Source organism: Ursus maritimus, unplaced genomic scaffold (assembly GCF_017311325.1).
Source record: "Ursus maritimus isolate PB19 unplaced genomic scaffold, ASM1731132v1 scaffold_5, whole genome shotgun sequence".
NCBI lineage: Eukaryota > Metazoa > Chordata > Mammalia > Carnivora > Ursidae > Ursus > Ursus maritimus.
Genome location: NW_024426663.1, coordinates 49,699,603 through 49,714,601, shown reverse-complemented (window position 1 = coordinate 49,714,601; position 14,999 = coordinate 49,699,603).

Below are 14,999 nucleotides of genomic sequence, written 5' to 3'. Positions count from 1 at the left end.
AAGTGGTGGAATACCGGGAAAAATGCAGTCAAAACAAATCAAATAAATGCAGTTGTCAGAACCAATCAAAGTAGTCAAGCCTAGGGATCATTGTCCAACTTTTGCCACAGACATCAGGCCATGCAACAGTAAGAAATGAGATAAATTTTCCAGCTCACAGAGTAAGCTACTGAAAAACTTGAGAATGGAAGCTGTCAATATATCATCAATATAATTCAGCCCCTGCTCTATGAAAAAAATTAAGACCCAAAGCCAAAATGTAAGGCATATTTGGTCATCCTACACAATATACCCAGAAAGTCATTAGAATGTTGTTGTTGTTGTTGTTGTTGTTGTTGTTTATCTCTGGGTATGACATTTCCATTTGTGAGATGTATCACAAGTGTAGAGGTGAATTTAAATAAGTTACTTCTTAGGATAGTTTCCCTGGGCAAATGGTAAACTCTGATTAAGATAGATGCAATTTAAAATACTTAAATATAGATAATCAGCAATAAATTATATGTCATATTCACTTAGGCATTATTTATTAAAAACTGAGGCTAAATGTCAAAAGCACAGCCACTTGATACTGGAGAGTTTAATAAAAGTGTTGGAAGCGGTGGTCAGGCTGAGGGAAAGCAGAGTTATATTATCTCCAGAGTCAACATTCACACTTTCAGAAAGTAGACTTTACAGAGTTATCAAAAAGTGATCAGTTTCTGGGGAAATACACTAAATTCACAGGATAATGATTTATTAACTAAAAAATAATACCAAGAGTTGCTTATCTACCAAAGTTGTTATTATTATTCATTTGAGTGGGAGATTTCCTTCTGTATACTCTGGAAAACACATCAAGACCAGGAGGTGAGTTATTATTCTTAAAATTAAAAGAAAAAAGAGAGAGAAAGCGAAACCTCATTTTTAACATTAAAAGCAAAAAAAAAATCAAGACCAGGAGGTGAGTTATTATTCTTAAAATTAAAAGAAAAAAGAGAGAGAAAGCGAAACCTCATTTTTAACATTAAAAGCAAAAAAAAAAATATTAAAAAAAATGAAACTGCAATATCCTCATACTATTTTTGACAAGATAACCTGGCACCACCTATTAGAACAAGAGCACCAACAACAGTCTTTCAAAGACTGAAAAAGAGGGCTTCTAGTTCCACAGGGAAGGAGCTTAGAAATTACCACCCCATCCTCATAGCAATGAAAAGTTGAGCCCTGATGTCAGTAACTCTTGGATCTATAAGAACGGGAGCACACAGGGAAAACTGTTGCCCCTGAGATTGAAGAGACAGACAGGTAAATATAGAAGTCGTGGCTTACCAAAGTGGAAACTCATGAGCAGGAACCATGACAGGAACTACTTCATCCGGCAACAGTAGAGTGAATGTATTGCTCAGGCTTGCATCAATCATCTGATAAAATGAATATGTATAGACTACTTTATCCAGCAGCAGCACAGAGCATTCCCTGTAATAGACCACACTCTGAGCTATAAAACAAACCTTAACAAATTTAAAAGAATAGAAACCATAAAATGTCTGTTCTCATACTGTAATGAAATGAAATTAGACACCAATAACAAAGATAACTGGAAAATCACAAAACAAGTGGCAATTAAACACACTTCTAAATAATACATAGGTCAAAGAAGAAATTTCAAGAGAAATTTTAAAATATTTTGAACAAAATGAAAATCAAAACACAATTTATTAAAATGTGTGGAAGTCTGTGAAAGCAGTAGTTAGAAATTTATAGCATCAAATGAATTTATTAGAAAAGAATGATCTAAAATCAGTAATCTAAATTTCCATTAAGACAGTAGAAAAAGAGGGGCACCTGGGTGGCACAGCGGTTAAGCGTCTGCCTTCGGCTCAGGGCGTGATCCCGGAGTTATGGGATCGAGCCCCACATCAGGCTCCTCCGCTATGAGCCTGCTTCTTCCTCTCCCACTCCCCCTGCTTGTGTTCCCTCTCTCACTGGCTGTCTCTATCTCTGTCGAATAAATAAATCTTAAAAAAAAAAAAAAAGACAGTAGAAAAAGAAAAGCAAATTAAACCTAATAAAACAGAAAAAAGGAGAAATAATACGAATTAGAGCATAAATCAATTAAAATTAAAAATAGGAAATCAATAGAAAAAATTAATGAAATAAAAACTGGTTCTTTGAAAAGAGCAATAAAGTTAATAAACCTTTAGTGAGACTAAGTAAAGAAGAGGGAGGACACAAATTACTAACACCAGAAATGAAAGAAGGGACATCTTAGAGATTCCAGGAACACAACAAGAATAACAAAAGAAAACTATGATCAACTCTATGCTCATAAATTTAATACCTAGACTAAATGGACCAATTCCTTGAAAAGCACGATATGCCAAAACTCCACACAAGAAAATATAGATGACCTGGATGGGCCTATAAAAAATTGAACAATTAAAAACCTTCCAAAACAGAAAGCACCAGGCCCACATGGATTCCCTGGTGAATTCTATCAAACATTAAAGGAAGAAATGATGCCAATTATGTATAATTTCTTTCCATGTATAGAAGCATAGAAAACACTGCCTAACTCATTCTATGACACAAGCATTGTCCTAATACTAAAGCCAGACAGAGCTATAACAAGAGAACTACAGACTAACATCTCTCAGGAACATAGATGGAAAATTTCTCAACAAAATATTGGCAACTCAAGCCCAAAAATGAGTTAAAAAACAAACAAGACATGAAAGGGTGATTCAACATTTGAAAATGAATTAATGTAATCATAGCCACAGACTAAAAAGAAAAAAAATCACATGATCTTATCAATAGATGCAGAAAAAGGATTAGAAAAAATCCAATGTTCATTGATAAAATACCTTAGCAAATTAGGAATAAAGAATTTTCTCAACTTCATAACAACTATCTATAAAACATCTACACCTGACATATGAAAAAATCAAAACGTTCCCACTAAGATGAAGTAGAAGGCAAGAATGCCCTTTCTCATGACTCCTTTTCAAGATTGTATTGTAAGCTTTTAGTAGTGTAATAAAACACAAAAAGGAAATAGGAGGTTTACAGATTGGGAAAGAAAACCCAAAACCGTTTTTGTTGCAGATGACATGATTGTCTATATAGGAAATCTGAAAGAATCAACAGTAACAATCACAAAAAGCTCCTGGAGCTAGTAAGTGAATGAAGCTAGGTTCAAGATACAATGTTAATATACAAATCAATTACTTCTCTGTATATCAACAATAAACAAAATTGAAATTAAACACATTATGTAATTTACATTAGAAAATGAAATTCTTAGGTATGAATCTAACAAAATACGTGTAACACCTATATGAGGGGAACTATAAAACTAGGAGAAATGAAATGAAAGAAAAACTAAATAAATGGAGAGAGATTCCATATTCATGGATAGGAGCAATTAATATTTTCAAGATGTCAATTCTTCCCAACTGGATTGACAGATTCAAAGTAATCACAATCAAAATCCCAGCAGGAAACTCCTTCCAAATTTTAATATAATTTGTAGTCAGCCTAAATATATATGTGTATATACATAGAGAGACTTAAAAAAAAGAGAATTAAGAAGACTCTCAGTTTGTTATTCTTCCAGATCTCTTATGGTAACATAGTCTTATATGTCATAGTTGATTTTATCACCAACTTTGTTGTAAAAATCCTACCAAGTTTTTCAGGTGAGATATAAAAGATATCCTCATCTCCGGTAGCCAAGTAAGTTTGGCCAGTGCTGGGCTGAACAGTTTAACCTAACAACTTCCCAGAGTCTGTGTCATGATGGTGCTTTGTGAACCTATGAGGTGGAATTTTAAACCTACGAATTCCTCTATTTATTTTAGAACTTTAACCTTCCTATCTTTTAGTTCTTAATTTTTTCTTCTCAGATCCTTATGGAATGGATATTCTTCTTCAGAATAAATATAAATAAATTTAACCCTAGATTCCTCACAATAATTAACACCATTTCTGAAAATTCCGGTTCTGTGGTTCACTGAGCTTATTTTTTTTCACCTTGATTTTAATTGGCTGTAATTTCAGATGGCAGTATTGTTCCTCAATCACCTCTCAATTTGAGCTTGAAATGGATTTTTTCTTATCCATAATATCTTGAGGATCTCTTTAGATCCCTATACGCCATGACTGCTAATTGGTAATGAGAGTCAAGAAGACTTGCCCATTTAAAAAATGTTTTCGAAATAATTGTAGAATCATAGGAAATTGGGAAAAAAGTGTTGAAGGAGATCTTGTGTGACTTGCACTCAGTTTTCCCCATTGGTAATATACTTCATGACTGTACTATAGTATCAAAACTAGAAAATTGACATTGGTACCATCCACACATTCTACTCAGATTCTACCAGTTGTGTGTGTGTGTGTGTGTGTGTGTGTGTGTGTGTGTACGCACATGCATGCATCTAGTTCTTTGTTACCTTGCATGCTTTAAGAATGTGAACTTGGGAAGCTCTGATAAGGTAGTACTGGGACAAATGTGTGAGGTTTAATTTACTCAGGACAGGTTTTCTGTTGTTGTTTTTTGGGTTTTTGTTGTTGTTGTTTTGTTGTTTTTTCAATGTTATTTCAGAAGTGCTTAGAAGACCCCTACGTTTATCCTAAAGAACTTCCTCATACTGCGTTCTGATGCTGGGTGTGCTTTTAGTTAATGGATAAAGTTTATTACAATAAAAATTTAATTATGGCTTTTCAGATGCCATTATAATAACAAGTATTTAGTTAGGTACTACCACATGCTAGACTGTTCTACATTTTAGGGAGATTACAGTGAACAAAATTGTAAGTCTTTGCTCTCATGATTTTTTTTTCTTTAGTAGGGGAAAATCAAGATCCACCAAGCATAGAACCCACCAAGTGGCAATAAGGGTTATGAAGAAAACTAAATTGGGATCAGGTAGAGACAAGGGCTATTTTATGCATAGTCATTAGGGAAGACTATTCCAGTAAGGGGGCATTTAGAGTATAGCTGAAAGGAGAATGTGAGAAACAGTGTTCAAAGCCTTCCAGGTAGAGGGAACAGCAAGTCCAAAAGCCCTGAGTCTGGAGCATGCCTGGTTTGTTTTTCAGAACAGCAGGGAGGCCCATGTGACTATAGTGTGGGAACAGAGGGAACTGTAGTAGGATTTGAGGCCAGGGAAGTAAGAGGGGCCATATTGTGTGTGGTTTTGTAAGCCATGGTAACAAGTTGGGGTTTTACTCTTAAGTAATCTGAGAAGCCACTTGGTAGATTTAAGAAAAGAATGTATGCAGTTTAACTCATGTATTAGAAAAATACATGTATTAGAAAAATCGCTTTGTTCTCCTCATAGAGATCAGCTAGAAAGGACAAGGGTGAAAACAGGAGATCGATGAAAAGGCTCTTAGTAATAATGCGAGGGAGAGTTGATGGAGGCTTGTACAAGAGTTGTAGCAATAAAGGTGCCCATGAATGTACATGGAAAGTGAGACAAAGAGGAATCAAAGGCCAATGCCACGTTTTTGCCCTGCTCTATTTAAAAGGTGAAATTGCCATTTCTTGAGTTGAACAAGTCTGTGAGGATTGCTAGTGTCGTGTAAAGGAGGGGGATAATAGCTCAGTTTTGAACATGCTAAGTCTGAGATAGCTATTAGGTGCCCTGGCAGCTGGGCACACAAATCTGGAGTTGAGGAGAAAAGTCTGAGCATCACCAGAACGGCGCTGACGTTAGAGGCCATGGGACTGGATGAGAACAGCCAGGGAGAAAGCCGAGATGAAGAGAAAAACCTTTGCTGTGAACCAAGCAGTGTTCTAAATTCTTTGTGTTCACTTGCTCATTTAATCTTCTCAACAGCCCTGTGAGGTAGGAACTATTCTTTCCCCCTATTTTATTTTATTTGAGACGTGAAACCTGGGATTTAGAGGACTTACATAAGAACTTACGTGACACAGCCAAGATGGGCTCCAGAGATCTTCTGGCTGTAAAAGGCTTACTTTTAACCACCATATTTTATTGATCAAACTTGACACTGAAACACCGGAAGAGATAAGGCGCTCACTTAAATGGTTAGTTAGCTGGAAATGACTGGTAGCTGCTCTTTTAAGGACAGCAAGCTTTGCCAGGGCCAGAGACTAGAAGAGTTCATTTACCTCCTTAGAAGAAGAACTTACAATAGGCAATCTTGGTCTTATCCTTATTAGCCACCGTCAGTGAAGCAGAGCACAGGTTACAGGGGCTGCCCCCCCATGGAATAGGACTGTGGGCATAGAGTAGTCCTCAGGTCAGATGAGACCTGTAGAAGAGGACGCGGAGCTCTATGCCCTGAATGTTCCTCGTTCAGCACTGCTCCCCTTCGTGTTGGTGCTGCTGGGTGGCTAGTCCTTGATAGTTTTTGCATGGGAACCTATTAAGGGGACTCATCCTATCTTCCTTAAGACTCATTGTCTGATCTCAGTTTCCCATTTTGACTGGGATGGGATCATTCATGCATCAGACGTGTATTTCTGGGGTGCCTCTTATGAGACGAGTATTGGAGGTAGAGGAATGAATAAAATAGAAGCGGTGTGTGCTCCATCAGATGAGCTTTCCTTCTAGTAGAAAGTAAAAGATCATGACAAGTAGGCAGTCAAATAAATAGGATAATTATCCACTGGGACAAATTCTACAAAGAAAAGGATGAGGCAGCTAAAGCAGACAGTAACAGGGAGATCAAGTAAGGATAAATAAAGTCTTGCAAAGGAGGTGGTATTTAAGCCTATACCTGAGGGATGAGCAGAAAACATATGGGATAAAAGTAGGGAAGGACATTCCATGGAGTGAGGTCAGCAAGGGGTCACAGGCTCAGAGGTCTCAGCAAGCTTTGCTACTTAGAAATAGCTCAGTCAATGTATTTGGAGGGAAGTTTTGAATAAGGGGCTGTGACTTTTTTTTTTTTTTTCGTTTTACAGTAGGGAATAAAAATATGAAAGAAACTAATCTAAAATGACTTAGATATTGCTTTGCTTCTGTAATTCAGTTTAGACAAAAAAGATTACTGCTCATTCCAGAAATCAAGTATTTTTATGACAGAGCAAATATATTGGTTTTGAAAAGGCCACCAAGACCCTGACCATGTGTGGTCACTTGAAGTTAATATGCATTCAGTCTAATTGTTTGGGGAAATGTTCTTCTGGCAATCTCAATAACCAGTTGCTGCACAATAAGCTGAATTAGCCCGTAGTTATTGGCCTGGATGAACAGACCGTAACTAATCTTCCACGCCTTACCACACAGAAAAAAACCCAGGACTGGACATTTCTGTACTTCTTTGGCTCAGTCCTTTTTAAATTGTGTGCAATAACAATATCTATTCACCACTTCCCAAGATGCGTAAGGACCCCAGAGAACTTTCCCATGTAAGAATGTAGATGTCCCCATCTGTAAAAGGTTCATTTGGATAAACATTTAGGTCAGGCTTACCTCTTTCTGTTGTCAGAGGTAGGAGTCCAATTTAGACTAAGAGGAGGTCCCAATTCAAAAACATCCTATTTCGTTGGATTCATTTTTTTACTGGTTTATAAGCCCAAATTATGAAAAAGGGAAGAATAGAAAAAGTGTTACATAGGATGGATCCAAGAGCTTGAACACCACCCAGTTCATCTTTTACTCTCTGTATATGGGCTTGATTCTTCCTGCTGTTTTGGGGTTTGCCCCACTGTGATTAATTAATCCCATAAAAACTTAGTGGGCACCTACATGTGTAAACACTGTGTTAAGCTCTGGACATAGAGTAGTACTCAAGTCAAATCAGCTTTACATTAGGGTGGATAGAGCTCCATACCCTTTATACCCTTTTATAAAAGATAAATATAGAATTGAAATTAAAAATAAATTCATACATAATCTAATTTCAAATAGTAATACATTTTATAAAAAGCAATGCTTGGATAAAGTATGGGCTATGCCTGGGGGGGTAGAGAGTGGTTTACTTTCAACAGGATGGACAGGGGAATCTTGTCTGAAGAAGTGATCTTTGAGTTGAGACTGGGAAGATAAGTAGAAGCAGAGCTCTGGAGCAAGGAACTTTCAGGAAGAAGTTGCAGCAAAGATAAAGACTGCAAAACGCAGATGATGAGTATACAAGGGACAGAGACCAGGATGATATGAGTGGAGAAACGACCTCTCTGGGGAAAGTATGTAGATGTGGACTAGACAAGGATCTATTCTCGAAATCTTGGTAGTCCATAGGAAGGGGGGCAGCTTTTATGTCAACTTTAGTAGAAAGTCAATGAAGAATTTGCAGCAAAGACTGAAAGTATCAGGTTTAATCTTAACAAATACCTCTCTGGCCGTAACAGGGTGTGAGGGGTCACATCTGCAAGCAGAGAAAGCGGCTAGGAGGCAGACACTTCGGGCCTAATGAGAAGTTACGGTGGTTGGGACCAAGGTGAAAGCTGTAAAGTTAGCAAGAAATCACTCTGTTCAGGATATATTTTGATGTATCCATGCAGATAACCACTTGTACAATGAGGATGAAACACATAGAACCAGTATTGGAATACTGGGTCAGAAGCTAAAAGTGGAAGTATTATTAAATGCTCTCAGAGAACTAATACCATTCATTTTTCTTAAAACAGTTATCCCTGAGTGCCAGGCATGGTGCTAAGCCCTGGGGAGACATAGCTGAAGTGCATGTTTTGTTCAATTTAAAACAAAACAAAACAAAAATTTCTGATAGTTTTATTGGCATAATTACTGTATAGCCAAAATAATAAATTGAGGTGCAAGATATCAAAGAACATGAATGAAAATAAAATATTTCACTTTTTTTTTTTTTTTTTTGGCTGAATAAGGATTTTCAAAGCTGAATAATTTCCTCTGTTCTCTCTTCATTTCATGTATAGCCATGGGCAAGGAACTCCCAATAAAGCATTTCTATTCCCACAACAGGTTGTAACTTCCTCTGGCATGGCATAAAACTTCATTTCACGTGCACCAGCCAACACTGTTTTCCAAAGCTCAAGCTAATTATGTGAGATTTATCTGTGTGGAAACACAGGGATTAAGCAAGCAGGAAAAAGGGAAAATTTATTTAGTGGCTGTGTTTAACAAAGGATAATGAAAACAAGAGTTACACAAAACAAAATCTTCCCTGAAATAAATACCTAGCCAGTGAAGGGAATCAGGAGCATTCTCTGGCTGCTTTTATCCTGGCCCAACAGAAACTGCTACCAGTAATACAGAAACCCAAGACAGGACATTTCTGCCCTAAGCCAGTACTGGAACCTCCATTAATCTTTCCTCTTTGACATGCTTGTTACTAAGCTTGCTGGTTCTAATTTTTTAATTATTCCTTAGTAGAATTGTTACAAAAATACCTTATCATTGCACAATGCTAATTTTTCATGGAAAGCATATTATTTAAAAAATACTTTAACCTGCACATAATTACTTATAATTAATTGTTTTGTCTTTAAGCCTTAATTCTATTTTCCCAACACTCCCCAACCCAAGAATTAGTTGTTTTCCTCTTATTACCTAATTGCACATTCAATCCTGCTCCAATTTTCATATTAAACAATTACTTCATCTGAGCGGGAAAAAGAGAATGTATTTTATTTCCCTTAATACATTTAATTTCCTCAATTTGCAGTCTTAATATTTATCTTTTTCTTCATGGGCTTGTTTGTAATATTTATTATCTGTGATGACCCTAATCTTTCAAACATGAGAAGAAAATCTTAAAAGTGCTGCCTCATAGACATCTAGTATTTATTTAGATGGCAAGCCTTTTGTAAGAAATCAGGATAAAAAATGTCTGTTATTTGTTGAGGTTAAAGCAGATTTAACAAATTTTCAGAATTTAATTAGTACCAACCTTTTCATCTTTATTTACCATTCTTCTCCCAGAACAGCCAGTTCTTCAAAGTAATGACATTCTTTCCACTTGGAAAAGTAGCCCCACAGTAGAGTTCAGTGTCATCCAAAGTGGACCCTCGGTGTCCTGTGGTCTGCTTAGGATTTAGGCGTAAGTGGAAACATACAGACTCCAGAGTAGTATTCTTCCCTTCTAAGGCAACAGTTCTGAATTGCCAGTTATGGTGCACTCGAAGCAGGATTTTGCCTTTGGGGTCTGTAGTTTTCTAACCAGAGAAGTGGGGTGTGTTCCAAGCCACTTACCTCTGTGGTTTCCGGTAACTCTCCGGTAACTCTCCTCAGTAGCCTTTCCTCTCTTAGAGTTTCTTTATCTATAAAATATAAAATCTTTATATATAAAATATAAAGAAAAAATGTTTATGAGGGTAAATTGTTAAGACCATATGAGATAAGAAAGAATGCAAAGAGAAGAATGCAAGTAAGAAGAATGCAAAATATATTCGTATGTTACTGTGTGATTAAAATAGACTAAACATATGTTTAGTCTAAACCCTAAATAAATAAATAAATAAATAAATAAAGATTTCATTGAAATCTTTCGGTGTTGAATGTTGGGACTACCAACGGCTGGTGGCTCTAGAATTTCCATACACACAGCTGCACAGGGAGTGGAATCTGGAAGGACAGGACATGGTTGTGAGTTGCATTTGCATTGGAAACAGTTTTTACTCATAAAGTTTCTGGAAAGCATACCTCTGAGAACTTCCTGATATACTTCCCCTGTTTTCCCCTTTGCCTATGCCTTCAACGCTGAGACTGATCTGTTGAGATGGCATTAACAAGCTCCCCTTGCATTCTGGCTTCCTAATGGGTTTGCCAGCAGTGCACTCTGGCATTGTGTTGTTGGGAAAGAGAAGAGTGAACTAAGGTACTCCTCCCCTCCTTCCCTTCGTGCAGAGCCCCTCTAGTTTGGCTCATCTCTTGACCAGAGTAACTCCTGAGAGGCAACTTCTCCACTCAACTCTCACTCTTGGGCTAGGTTCCATTATACTTCCTCTTGTTCCTTCAGGACTAGAAGTGCTTACTGACTTCAATGTTGCCAACACCAAGATTCTGTACTATCATCTGTGATTTTCTTACACTCTGCCAATAGGTACTGTATTAGATTGCTCAAATTACCCACCGCTTTTGCGCGGTTTCTGTTTTTGTTTTTATATTTGTATTATGCTGCCTGGACAGGTAGGATAAATGCAGGTTGTTGGAGAGGGGAGTTTGATGTCATAAGCTAGGTCCAGACTGAGTGGGTTCATATGTTTTTCTCTTCTCTGGATGCTTCCTTTTGGAGAAAAGACAGATACACAAATATTTCCAAAAGATGTTGAAAGACTCCAAAGTTGAGGCTACACAGAGACCCTAGCAGCCCATAACTCTCCAGCCTAAACAAGGGCAGTGATACTGATGATTTTTGCATCCCTGCCTTGGATCAGACCTCTGGTGTCTGTCACTTACACAGTGGCTACAGCCCCAAGTCACTCTTGGCTGCTTATCTAGGAAAAATCACTCTCCTATTTATATCATGCAGTGATATTTCTCATTGTACCTGGTATAAAATACTATCTTCTTGTCATGATAAATATGGTGTTCTCCTGTGTTTGGCCCTTGCTCACTGCCTGCTCTTACCTTGGACCCTACCTGTAATTAGCCATTCAGCAGCACAAAGTGCTAGTGATTTTCAGGAATACTTTCTGCTGAGTATAACCTGTATGTTTTTGCTGCTTCTATTTCCTCTCCCTAGAATTGGATGCTAGCCTGTCTGATGAATTTTCTTCACCATCTAATCATAACTCACAACACATCTACTTCAGGAAGACTTTTCTGAAAATTTCTTCCACCACTCCCATAACTTATCTCACATAAATGTCCTCTACTATGATTTATAATACCCCATGTACATTTTATTCTTTATATCTGACACACTGTGTAGTATTTATCCCTTTAGGTCTGTCTTAAATTGCAAGTCAATGAGCCTGATACAGTCAGGCGTTACCAAGACCTATATCATTAATTAGTTTTTAATTAAATCAATTGATTAATTGAAATATTTAATGAACCACTTTCTTGTAGATAATAGATGAATTAACTGTTTGATCAACTTAATTAATTAATTGAATTCTTTTCCTTTAATCCTTTAATCTCACCAAACACAAAATAGCCTGAATATAGGACAAAAAGTCAGGTACCATATTGGAAAGCATTGTCTTACAGCTCTATTGCAAATCATGGAGCTGAGCTTATTTTGATACTTTTTCAGGCCATATTCAGCCTCCACTTCTTATATGATGAGAAACCTGGCCCAGACACATGTTAGTTCATTGTGCATGGGCCTAGGAACTTGACTCTAGGAGCTCATACCCTGGCCCCGTCATTTATTACCCGTATGATTGGTTGGGCTACTGAATCTCTAAGGTTATTTCTGAATTGATTAATTTGGAATTATATTATTATCTACCTCATAAGTTTTCTTTGAGGATAGCAGTGTGTAAACTGGTGGTATGGAAATATAAAACTAAAATAAGTAATTTAGGATTCCTAACTCATTTAAGTATCCATAAATGAATTTTATATGGACTGAAGACCTAAGTATGAAAATCAAACATTCATATTTTTAGAAAAAATATAAAAACCAATTTTTATTATCTTTAGACAGGAAATGACTTTAAAATAAAGATACAATAAGCACAAAGCATAAAGTAAATATTTCTAAATTTGAGTATTATTTTAAAAATTTAAAAAAGCAAAAAAAAAAAAATCCCATGACTGGGAACAGATGTTAATAATACAAGTAACTAAAAAAATATCAACATCCAGAGTAAAAACAATTCCCACGTGCTGATACAAAAAAAGTGAGAGCTTAATTACAAGTATGACAGAGAGAAGAACAGAAATGTAGAAGAGAAAAAAAATCCAGCTACAAAAGAAACATGAAAAAATATACTCCCTCTCACTAGTAACAAGTGAAATGGCATTTAGACACAATTTAATTTCAGTGCACATCCATCAGATTTGCAAACATGTCAGCATTTGATAATGTCAATTGTTGAAGAATATGTGGAATAAGAGAAACCCTTATGCATACTTTGGAGAACAATTGGCGATACTTGGTAAAGTTGAAGAAGTAAAACATTTGGCAGTGACTAATACGGTGGAGAATGTTTGTGGCTTACATAACAGCTCAGTTCCTAGCTGTAGGTTCTATAGAAAGTCCTACACATTTACACATGGGTATTGTGTAATATGTAGATAATATGTAGAGAAGCATTATATATAGCAGTGGGGAAAGAAAAACCTCAACAGGGAAAAACGGTTAAATAAACTTTTTTGTCAAAATTGGATAATATACAATAGTGAAATTAAAGAAATTAGAGCTACACGTATCAAAGTGGATGGATATCATAGTATATACTTGAATGAAAAAATTACTGACTAACATAAAGTACAAATGCCATAGATGGAAATTAAAATAAACTAAACATTGCTTTATATTGTCTGGGTTTAACACGTACAAAGTACAAAAAATGGAGATATCAGTTATTGAATTCTGAATATTAGTTGGGACAATGGGGATGAGGACAAGGGAGTGTGTTCCTAGGGTTTTCAGCAGATACTAATTTTCTTGTCAATACATTTTTGCTTGATGTGTTTGTGAATATGACCTTATAATTTACAATAAGTGGAAGGACTTCTTGAGGATTTTAGTGAGAAATGGGCTGTACATGTCACACCATGAGTGCAGTGTTAAACATATGTAGAGCAGACACTCAAGTGTTAGGTCTCTCGTCTTCCTTATTTATCCAAACACAGGAATCACTTCTGTGTTCTCATCTCTGTTTTGATAAGTAGGGAGCATGTGAAGAATGTATGGGCTGTAACACAGAGCTTGGATTCAAATTTCTGATGTCAGTCAAGGCTGATCTGTCGTCTGGGGTCACGTACTTAACCTCTTGAGTCTTCATTTTCTCCATTTGAACAACAAAGACGGAAATTGTGTTAATATTACAGATTTAATTTTATATTAATGTACTCCACATAAAATTTTTAGTATAAACTTCAGCCAAAAATAAGAGTTCATTAATATGTCTGTTACTGTAGTCAGCTGGCCAAAAGTCACATTACCAGTTAATGACATAGTTAAGTCTACTAAGATTAATAGCTATTATTTGTAAGTATTCATTTCGTCATGCACTCTGTAAAATTACATTTTTTAGGTAATATCTCATTTAATACTCACAACTTAGAAATGAGATACTCTCCTTATCCGATTTATAAATGCAGAAATAGAGGCCTAGAGCCCAAATGAGCCCAGAGATAAAGTGAAAGAATGCAGATAAAAATTCACATCTGTCTGACTTTAAAGCCCCATATATTAATCATTAAGCTCTCCTGTCTGCTAGTTTTATGCTTTTTCTTGGATGTCCTCTTGCTGCCTCACAGATACACAGTAACAGTGTGAAAATGAAGAGTTGGCTCTATTAACTGATCAATGAAGTCATTGTTCTGTAAAAGAAGTGGTGTCTTCACTTCTTTCCCCTTTCTGTGAGTGAATGCTCATTTTGTTCCAATTCCGTGCTACATAGAGATGATTACTAATGGAATATTTGTCCACTGGAGTTTCAGTCAACCAGTTAGTTCCGGCAGTGCTTTTACCTAGAGGTCTCTTTGGAACAAAAGTTTGAAGGAAGTCCATTAAAAAAAGTGTAGATTATTTGGAGAATTAAATATGTTGCACATGATCCAACAGGCCATTTGTTTGGATTTAACCATTTTTTAAAAAAAATATATCCAATATTATTTGGCGTTTGTGTAAATAACTCAGTGAAGAAAAAAAAAAATCAATGAAACCAGTTGCTTGGCATTGTGTCAGTAAATGACCAGCTGTTTTTTTTAAACTATAAACCAGAGTTTGTTCCATATAGGTAATATTTTTACTTTATGTAAAGAGCACCTTACACACCTTGAAAAATGGAACAAAATTTTTCAGGAGAGATGTGTGTGTTCATGCATCGGAGGGAGGGAGTACGGTGACTCTGTTCATCCCGAATTGGTACATTCAGCATTTCCACAGTCATATTTCATCAGAGTTTATAGAGATGCTTGAAGCCACTGTCTGCA